Source organism: Leuciscus leuciscus (genome assembly GCF_965113295.1).
Source record: "Leuciscus leuciscus genome assembly, chromosome: 9".
Classification (NCBI taxonomy): Eukaryota; Metazoa; Chordata; class Actinopteri; order Cypriniformes; family Leuciscidae; genus Leuciscus; species Leuciscus leuciscus.
Genome location: NC_138733.1, coordinates 11,539,102 through 11,549,945, shown reverse-complemented (window position 1 = coordinate 11,549,945; position 10,844 = coordinate 11,539,102). Strand labels below are relative to the sequence as shown.

Here is a 10,844-nt window from a genome sequence, read left to right as displayed (position 1 = left end):
TGTGCCCAGTTTAACGTATGTAATAACGTTAACGTTAGCCTAACGTTACTCGTCGTCAACATGGCGGTAACGAACTTTACCATGGTAAACTGAGCTAACGTTTCATTTTACACACTTTGTTAGATTATTGAATTGTCGAGTTAAAATATGCCAACGAGCAACGCGTTTACATTAACAATAAATGTGAATAAACTAATGTGAAATTCTGTTTATATCCTAATGTTGGCCTACTGATGAGAACCTTTATAGTTTTAGCATTAGTTTGCAAACTATACCATATTATAGTTTTTTTTTTTTTATGGAATTTAATATTTACTTCCATTTTTGTGTTTAAAGGCAACTGCAACAAAGCGCCAATTCGCGCCAGTGACTTCCAGCAAGATTCCAGAGGTAGGCCAGCCCATTTGTGATATATTTTGAGATAAGTTTGCTGAAATGATTAGCATACACTATGTGAAAATTGCTTTTGAGCCACTGGTGCAGACTAGGTAGCTAACAATATCTTATAAAATCTCTATAAAATTGGCTAACTTTATATCAAATAAGTGACCTTTGCATTATGTCTAACTTTATTACACAGCAAATGAACCAATCAGAAGATGGACCATTGTCTTTGTTCAGTCTCACCAGATTAAATGTATCCAGGTAAGCACTGCAGTAAAACTCTCACTAATTCATTCAGACCAAATCTAGCATTCTAAACAACTTAAGTTTATATTTTTGCATTATTTTTATATTTTATTAGCCAGCGACTCTACCATTGCAGTTCCACCTGACTAGGAAGGTCCTAATATCAGCGCACAGGTGGGTTAACTACTGTAGGAAGGAGAACGATCATCACACAGTGATTTCTTGCATGTATCTTACTGTGTATTTGTCTCAAACAGGTACTCCTTCACTGCAGACAAGCTGAAATGGGCTAAAATCATCTATTTCAGTCGTTCAACTTCTTTCTATGCATCTCAGCATTTTTGGACAGAATTTAGGATTTGTAAGTATTAAAATTTAATCTGGCATAATTTAATTTAGTTCTTTTGTATGCTATTTATTGACAAAAGCTGTTTACAAATATATATTAAGTTTTTGTGAAAATAATAATAAAAATTAACAAAAAAGGAGGTTAAAAATAATGTGACACTAATATTCTCTCTCTCTCTCTCTCTCTCTCTCATATAGTTTTGGAACCGGGATCTCCTCTGAAGGACTGAGTACATTTGTGTTTGTGGGCACGCATGCAGACCAGGGAACACTCTGATGTTGTCAATCAAGTTCTGAACAGGAACCAATCTTTGGAGAAGTTCATTTATTCACAAAGGTGGACAAAAACATTGTGTTGGCTTTTTAAAGATTATTTTGATGATGACTTTTACTCCTATGCTGTAGAAAAGATGGAGTAGACAGTCAGACATTGATAATAATAATAAATGTTTCTTGAGCATCAAAGTGACTTCTTTCAAAAACATTACGCCACTTAAATACTTCTTTTGGCCACCAGTGTACATGAATCCAACACATTTTTGGAAATAAGTGAAATTATTTTTAAGGTGGGGTTATGTGTCATGTATTGTGAAAAGAACTGTGTTTTGTCCTGTTTTGGACATTTCCTTTTTGAATGCTTAATGTATTTATATTCTGCAGTTTTATGAATGTAATGGTTGATATTTCATTATAATACTTGTATAAGCTAAACAACCAATGACTCTACATTCATTTAGTCAAATGCTAATGTTTTGTTTATGATTTTATGTATGTTTTCAAAAATGTTTGCAGTGAAGGACAGCACATAATGTGTTAATTTAACACGTTTACACATCTTTGTGCTAACCTCTCTGACATATTTACTTTGTTAAAATCATTAACACAATGAATGAGTTAAAATTAACACAAAAAATGTTGTCTCTAAACTTACCCATTAATGTGTAAAAATTTCACACATCATTTCCAGCATTGGCATGTTTATTTTGTGATATATATGAAATGTTTTAAATAAAAAAATTGTATTTTGTGATAACTTTGTCTAATTGGTTTGTATGAAAGTAGTACTTATGTAGGATAAAAATAAAATTAATCATATATCAAAATTATCAAATCTAATTTATATTTAGTACAAATAAAAATAATTACAGTAGTGTACTGATTAGCTTAGTTTTTACAGTAATGCACTGTACTGATTAGCTTCGTTTTTACAGTAATGCACTGTATTACACAAAACTGAAATACGGTTTGGTACTGTAACTCTTAATTACAGTAACTTACTGGCAACAGTGTTGCCAGTAAGTTACTGTAAAAAACCCTTGAAAAGTCTAACAGTGTATCTTAAAATTTGTCAGTGCCATTGTTTTGTCTCAGGATTCACATCAGTAATGTTTTTTTCTAAGACATGTTTTTAAAAAAAGCAACTTAAATGTCTTAATTGAACTAAGGCCTAACCCCGGCTTAATCTAAACCCTGTCTGTGAAACCAGGCCATTATGTTTGATCATCAGTGATTCCCATAAACCTTAAATATTAAGTATGCTTCGTTAAGCCAGCAAAACAGAAGTTACAACTTTGGAGCTGGCAATAGATTACAATAATTAATCATGATTCATTTCATAACTTTCCCTCTCCCGTCTTCAGCTAGTGCAAAACGCAGCTGTTAGACTCCTCACTGGGACCCGCAAGTATGAGTCGATCACCCCTATTTTATCCAAACTGCACTGGCTACCTGTCAAATTTAGAATTGATTTGAAAATTGTGTTATTTGTTTATAAAGCCCTGAACAAATTGGCCCCTCAGTACCTGACCGATCTACTTTGTCCGTACACTCCTTCTAGAACCCTGAGATCCAGTGATCACTGTCTACTCATTGTGCCTAAATCCAGACTTAAAAAAACGAGGCGATCGTGCTTTTGCGACTGCAGGCCCAAAACTTTGGAACAGTCTACCATTAGATTAGCTCCCTCTGTTTCCACCTTCAAATCTTCTTTAAATACTTATTTATTTTCTTTAATACTCCTTGATTCAGATACGATTATTGCTTATTTATTGTTTTGTGTTACTTTATTGATTTTTTTCTCTTTCTTCTGTTCTTTACAGCACTTTGGTCAGCCTTAGTTGTTTTTAAATGTGCTTTATAAATAAATATTGTATTGTATTGTATTTTATTGTAACTTCTGTAGGCTTCTTAACATGTTAATAATGCATTTAGCTGTTTTTAGTGAATGATACTCATAGTACAATGTAGAAAATACAATTCACAGTCAGCAAGTTTCACTGCCTGCTGTCAAATCCTGTGACAAATAATCTTCATACTTCTCATGTAAAAGAAGAAACTACTTGGTGACAAGACTTTGGACAGTTACTTCTACATTACTTGTTGGATACTCTCTACATTCAAGCTAATAGTCATGCATTTTGTTTCTCTTTCTCACATAATGGAACTTGATCTGGTGATATTTGGCTGGCAGCAAACGAGGGCTCACCTCATATGACGATGATCGGTGGATGGACACATGAACTCAACGATTTGTAGGTGGAGTTACTGAATTTCGACACAGACACTAGCTACTAAAAATATATTAAATTTGAAATGTTGATTTTCCGTGGTGGTGCTGTTTACAGGACTTCTGGGTAAATGTTAAGTAATCTAAAGAGAAACATATGACAGCATCCCTATTTACTTTAAAAAACGTTTGCTGAATAATTTAGGCTTTTAACTTGTTTGAGTTGGCAAACATTTTAAAGTGTAGAATGTTTACCAACTAGGCTATATTATTGGGACTCTACAGGTTGAATATTATATGATTATGATGTCTAATAAAATGCAAATAAATGGTTTGTTATAAATAAAGACAAAGGAGTGTTTTCATTTCAAATCAAAACTCAAATAATTTTGATCAGGTATGCTGAGCTCCCAACCTAAAGGGGAAATGGGAAAGATGCTGTAAATTACCCAGGCCAATTTCTTTCAGGAATTAAGTTTACACTGAAACACACTGTTTATCAGGAAATTTCAGGGCTGCGTTTCTCAAAAGCATCTCTGTCTTGAATGTAACACGTTATGTTTGCTTGTATGGCATGTGAATGTATTACCCAGCTTTAAAGGCAGGGTATGCGATTTGTTCCAGAAACATGTTAAAAAGTCTCTTCACATCCTGATAGCAATCACAAAGTTAAGCAGTCTAAATGTATTTATATGTGTATTGTCTGAGGAAGGCATAGGGCCATAAAATGTTCGTCCAATCATAGGCAAAATATCCAGGTGGGACATGCTACTACTTTTTGTTGATATTTTCAACTTATTTTTTTTTACAACATCTCGCTGCACGGATATACCTAATGCAAATAGTTTGAGACATTCATTTGTCTATAATCAGATGTGATCTGGTGCTGGAATGTGTTGTTTTTTAAATCATGCCGAGTGTTTGTTGCCGCTGTTATCATTGGCATGGATATAGTTCTCTTACGAGAGGTCTCTCGTACTGCGTAAGTATCTTATGCTAGGGGAAAATCCCTTTGCTCTCTCCTGGCATCGGGCAGTGAGGATTGGGCGAGCTCTGTGGATCTCGCGCCCTCTGTCCGCGCATCGTCAGGCAAAAGAGCTAGCATCGAGTCAGAGCTGATGTGCATACTCGCACAGGCCGCGGCGAGCCTCGGCCTCGAGTGGTCTACGCCTGAACAGCCTGCTCACAACCGGCTGGATGGATATTTTCTTCCCGGGGAGCGCGCTTCGCCTGCGTCCAGACCAGTGCCCTTTCTTCCTGAGTTACACGAAGAAGTCGCTAAGTCTTGGAACGCCCCCTTCTCAGCTAGAATGCGCTCTTCTGTTTCGCTAGCATTCTCCGCTGTTGACGATGCTAAAAACAGAGGTTACCATTCGCTGCCGCCAGTCGAAGAAGCGATAGCAGCCCACCTTTGCCCGCCCTCCGCTGGACGGCGCGCTAAGCTGGCTCTACCTTCAAAAGCTTGCCGCATGACGTCAACCCTGCTCGGTCGGCTTTCTCCGCCGCTGGACAGGCTGCGTCAGCGCTGCATACTATGGCCACACTGCAAATTTTCCAGGCCGATCTCCTCCGAAAGCTGGACGAGAATGGACCAGATGCAATTTGCGTGCCAGACTTGAGAAGTGCTACGGACCTCGCTCTCCGCGCTACTAAGTCTGCTGCACAGGCCATAGGACGGAGCATGGCCTCTCTCACTGTGACTGAGAGAGACCTATGGCTAACACTCTCTGAGATGTCTGAGTCTGAGCGCGCCGCGTTCCTCGACGCTCCGCTTTCTCCCACTGGCCTCTTCGGAACTTCCGTCAAAGATTTTGCGGAAAGATTCGCTGAGGTACAGAAAGCGTCACAGGCTATGAAGCACTTCCTGCCGAAGCGCTCCAGTTCTGCAGCAGGCCGTACGAAACCATCTGCTCAGAGCTCACAGCCTCAGCCTCCGCCCACCGCCGCCACTTCGCAGCGCCGACAGGCCCGAAGCGCGAGACCGCGCTCTCGCTTATCTGGCTGCCGCCCCGCCCCGCGTGGGCCGTGGCCCAGGATCGTGGTAAAGCCCGAGGCCCCGAAGTCGTCCTAGCACGCCTAGGGAAACGACGGTGTCCAAGTCCCGCTGCGGCCGGACTTCCACCAAAACTCATTGCTCGTTCTGTTCCAAGAAATGTGACTGTTCCAGTGTATTTTGCAGTCAACAAGCCGGTTCCACTGCCCGCTTGCCTGCACACAAATGCCGTTTTTACGGCTACCCAGATAAATCCCATAAAGAGTGTATTTTCTGGTGTCCCGGCCACGGCCGATGGTGTTATGAGTGTAGACAAAATGCCCACTGCCCAGTGCCCATTCCTACACACAAGCACAGCCCGTCACACAGGGCTCGCGCACATAAAATCGACCCAGTTCGATTGCGCATTAAACGTAGCCCACTGCCCAGTGCCCACAATCACTACGTCCTGCATGTCTCGAGGTTTCTGTAAAAACGAAACCAACGTGCATTCGCTCTGCTCAGGCGGACAATGCTCTCGGTGTGGTAAATGTGCCCGCTATCCCGCGCCCACATCCACACACAGACATGACAAGTCCTACGGGACTCGTCCAGCCCTCCCCCTCTCGGTTAACCACCGCAGAGGAGCCGAGCACGGGCAATCTGCCCGCTGTTATCAGCGCGCCCTCTGCCTCGAATGTCATAAGCGCGTCGCTTGTGTTACAGCAAACCGAAGCCCCTCTGTCGCTGAGCGACCAGAGCGCGCTTCGCATTCAACCCCTAGCCATTCATGCAGATGCATGGGCGAGGCTACCCGGGGTTTCGAAGTGGGTGCTAGACATTATAAAAAGAGGCTATTCGCTACAGTTTCGCTGGCGCCCTCATCGCTATGCGACGCGCGTCGAGACCATGGTAAAAACAGAAGTAGCACACCCACTTCGAGCCGAAATTTCGAAACTATTGAGCAAAGAGGCCATAGAGCCGTTATCTCTAGCTCAGAGCGAAGGAGGGCTATACAGCAGATACTTCCTGGTACCGAAAAAAGACGGGGGTCTCAGACCCATACTAGATCTAAGGCAACTGAACAGAGTGCTTGCAAAGCGACAGTTAGGAATGCTCACGACCAGAAAAATCCTCGCGCAGATTCGCCGAGGAGATTGGTTTGAGTCAATAGATCTGAAAGACGCGTATTTTCAAATACAGATAGCGTCACGTCACAGGCGATATTTGAGATTCGCCTTCGAGGGCCAGGCATATCAGTACACAGTCCTACCGTTCGGCTTGTCCCTAGCACCCCGTACATTTACGATGTGCATGGACGCGGCGCTCGCACCCCTCAGGCTACAGGGCATGCGAGTATTGAACTACTTGGACGATTGGCTGATTCTAGCTCAATCTCACTCAATGCTCATAGAGCACAGGACCATTTTACTCGATCACCTCGAGAATCTGGGTCTCAGAGTCAATTGGGCGAAGAGTTCTCTGTCCCCCAGACAGATAATATCTTTTCTGGGCACAGAACTGAACTCGCTGTCTATGATAGCGCGACTGTCACCACAGCGCGTGCTAAATATTCAGCGCGCAGCGAGCTCTTTCCGCTGCGGCGCATCTGTCCCGCTCAAGAAATTTCAGAGGATGCTGGGTCTCATGGCCTCAGCATCATCAGTTCTTCAGCTGGGCTTGCTTCGCATGCGCCCGCTACAGTTCTGGCTGAAAGCGCGAGTGCCGCGCGAGCGTGGGCTTCCGGTCTGCTTCGTCTCAAGGTCAATCAGAAATGCATCGCAGCTCTGAAACCTTGGAAAGCAAACGACTGGTACCAATCAGGTGTAAGCCTGGGGACTGAAGTGTGAAGGTGGTGTCTATGGACGCATCCACCTCGGGATGGGGAGCGCTGCTCGAGGGCAGACCATTCTTCGGCCAATGGTCAGAACGGGAGAAGCTTCTGCACATAAACTGCCTCGAAATGCTGGCAGTAGACAACGCGCTGACGCGTTTTTGTCCCCAAATACGAGGACACCACGTCCTGGTCCGTTCGGACAACATGTCAGTGGTGTCCTACATAAATCGCCAGGGCGGCCTCAGGTCCCGAAACCTGCACAGGCTGACAGAACGCCTCCTGGTGTGGGCTCAGCGCAACCTGCTCTCGCTGAGAGCAGCGCATGTGCCAGGGCTCCTAAACGTAGGACCGGACAGACTGTCCAGGAACAATGTTCCGACAGGCGAGTGGTCTCTACACCCACAGACAGTCCAGCTGCTGTGGAAGAAATTCGGCAGAGCGGAAATAGACCTGTTTGCGTCTCAAGAAAACGCTCACTGTCTGGAATTTTTCTCCAAGAGCAGGGACGCGCTGGCTCATGTATGGCCCCGCCGCCCGCTCTATGCCTTTCCTCCCGTCTCTCTCCTGCCTCAGGTGATAGAGCGGATCAGGGAAGAAGGATGCTCAGTGCTACTCGTAGCGCCGTTCTGGAAAAACCAACCCTGGTTCCAAGTTCTGATTCAGCTAGCGAGCACTGCCCCATGGCCAGTGCCAGTGAGGAGGGACCTCCTCTCTCAGGCCAAGGGCTCGATTTGGCATCCACGCCCAGAGCTGTGGTCCCTTCATGTTTGGGCCATCAACGGGTACCCGCTGACCTCCCAAGCGGAGTGTTAAACACGATCACGCAGGCCAGAGCTCCGTCTACGTGACGTCTCTATTCCTCGAAATGGTCAGTGTTCTCCAGCTGGTGCACAGCTCGTGGCATGTCGCCCCCAGACTGTGGGGTGACGGAGGTTCTCTCCTTCCTACAAGAGCTGTTGGACAAGGGCAGGTCCCCTTCCACGCTCAAAGTTTATGTGGCGGCCATAGCAGCGTTCTCAAAAACAACGCTTGGTCAGTCAATAGGAAGGAACGATTTGGTCATCCGCTTCCTTAGAGGAGCTAAGAGACTGAATCCTCCCAGACCTCCCTCAGTCCCTGTATGGGACCTTTCTGTGGTACTGGAGGCCATGAAAGGTGACCCATTCGAGCCTTTACAGACGATCGATCTTAAACACCTGTCTTTCAAGACAGTGTTTCTTCTGGCTCTCGCTTCGGTGAAGCGCATAGGGGACTTACACGCGCTCTCAGTCAGCGCGACGTGCATGGAGTTTGGGCCTAATGACTCAAGAGTCATACTCAAACCTAAGCACGGTTATGTTCCAAAATCCCTCAACACACCGTTTAGGGCGCAGGTCATTTCCCTGTCAGCCCTACCGGTCTCTGACGAGGAAGGAGACGCGAGCTTCCTTTGTCCAGTCAGGGCATTAAGAGCTTATGTGTCTCGCTCATCTGTATTCAGACAGACGGAGCAGCTCTTCATTTCGTTCAGCGGACGTTCCAAGGGACTAGCCGCGTCGAAACAGAGCCTATCCAGATGGATAGTTGACGCCATTGCGCTGGCGTACACTTCCAAGGGTATGCAGTGCCCGTTGGGTGTCAGAGCGCACTCCACAAGAAACCATGGCTTCGTCGTGGGCCTGGTCAAGTGGGATTGCCTTGCAAGATATATGTATGGCGGCAGGCTGGGCCTCCCCGTCTACATTTATAAGGTTTTATAACCTAGAGGTTCCCGCCTTACAGGCCAGGCTGTTGTCGGTCTAAATATACCAGTACTGTCTGTTCTGATGCTATCGGTTCAGAATACTGTGTCTGCTGAGCACTGCTCGATGAGCACTGCCCGCTAATCGACCGCAAAATGCTTATGGGCAAATAAATAAGTCCCATCAGCTCAGGCCGTACTCCGCCCTGTCTGTATGATGTAATTTGCGTCTAAGGGACGCTGCTATATGTGGAAGAGCGCGGCTCCGCCCCTCCCTCTTCCCGGACTCCCTGTGAGTTCCCCTGGTGATTATGCACTATATGAACCCCAGGCTTTCGCCCTTGGGTCTTTGGTGTCAGATCCCAGCACGCACAGCGTTTTACAATGGGTCCCCTAGCGTAAGATACTTACACAGTACGAGAGACCTCTCGTAAGAGAACGTACTCGGTTACTAACGTGACCTCGGTTCTCTCTAGAAGAGGGAACGAGTACTGCGTATCTTGCCGTGCATGCACACGCTCTGGTTAGCTTCGGCGATGAAAAACCAGATATCAGCTGCCTGCGAGCTGTATTTATAGGCCTAAGCCACGCCCGTTTCGGCGGGACGTGACGCAGTGGGCGCGAAGCACCCTCATTGGGTCTGATGTCACGCTAGGCCTCGCTCGATAGGCTGCTGCAGTTGCCGCAGAACAGCCAATAGGCACACGAGCCGTCTTGCTGCTGCAACGCGTTTTACAATAGTACAGTAAGGATCATTTTTTGGCTTCAATATCTCGCGGAAAAGGGATTTTCCCCTAGCGTAAGATACTTACGCAGTACTCGTTCCCTCTTCTAGAGAGAACCGAGGTTACGTTAGTAACCGAGTACGTTTTCTCTTGAGGCTCAGGGCAGGCACAGTTCTTTTGCATCTTCCTTCCGGTGAAATCACAAAACAAATACACCCTGCTCTTAATATACAATCATTGATGAACATCTTTGATTTTAATGAGGAAAAAAATATATATAGGAGGGCGGATTAAAACCCGGGACCTCGGACACGCTAACAAAAGTTCTACCACCAGATCATTATAGGAAATACAAACCCTGATTGTGGATCTATGTTTTTTTATTCACTAACATGAAGAATGTAGCGATAATGAGTATAAATACAGACTAATCTTCTTCCATAATATTAATTCAAACTCTCTGCTTCTCGATGAATGAGGAGAGAAGATTTGTTCAGAACGTCCCATGATCATCATCAATCTTGTCATCACGAGGCCGGCGCCACCGGTCTGGCTATTTAAAATTGACCCCCAGCACTAACGAAATAACTGGTCAATACTAGCTTTGTTGCCGAAACGCTGACTGGTTAAGAGATGACCGAGACCCAAGGTCCCATGAGAGAGACAAACAGATTTCAGCAGGAAATACCCGTGACCTCAGGGCTGTCTTAAGCCCATAAACGTTTTACACAAAGAGACTTCCCAGAACAATTCTTGACTGACCTAAATCACCAACAGGCGTCGGAAAGGCTGCAGACCAACGACTTTTATTGGTCAACTTTGATAGTTTGCAAGACGGATCGATACCAGCAGATGTTGCTGAACCCCCACAACATTCCTGACCCCTCCCCTGTTGGGACCTCTGAACGAACAAACAGAGTTCTTTTCTCTCTAAACCAGAAAACTGAGATTCTTCCTACAGTATACATAAAACTCATTCAATAACAATTTTCAATGGACTTATAAACATCATGCATCATTCTATGTTTCTACGATATATGTGTTCATTTAATATGTCTTGATCCCATATAATTCATGTAATTGTTATAACTATTATAGGTGTGTGA

The 10,844-nt window shown here is 44.9% G+C and overlaps 1 long non-coding RNA gene across 4 annotated transcripts; it reads left to right on the top strand.

The window, feature by feature from the left end:
- LOC309505368 lies at positions 1-2,280 on the top strand. Of its 4 annotated transcripts, XR_014208405.1 has the most exons (5): positions 1-390; positions 581-645; positions 746-804; positions 888-991; positions 1,177-2,280. It is a non-coding gene; the product is annotated as an uncharacterized lncRNA (long non-coding RNA). The 4 variants fall into 4 exon arrangements; XR_014208406.1 differs by having other exon boundaries at positions 581-804; XR_014208407.1 differs by lacking the exon at positions 1-390 and having other exon boundaries at positions 440-645.
- Positions 2,281-10,844: the final 8,564 nt, after the last annotated feature.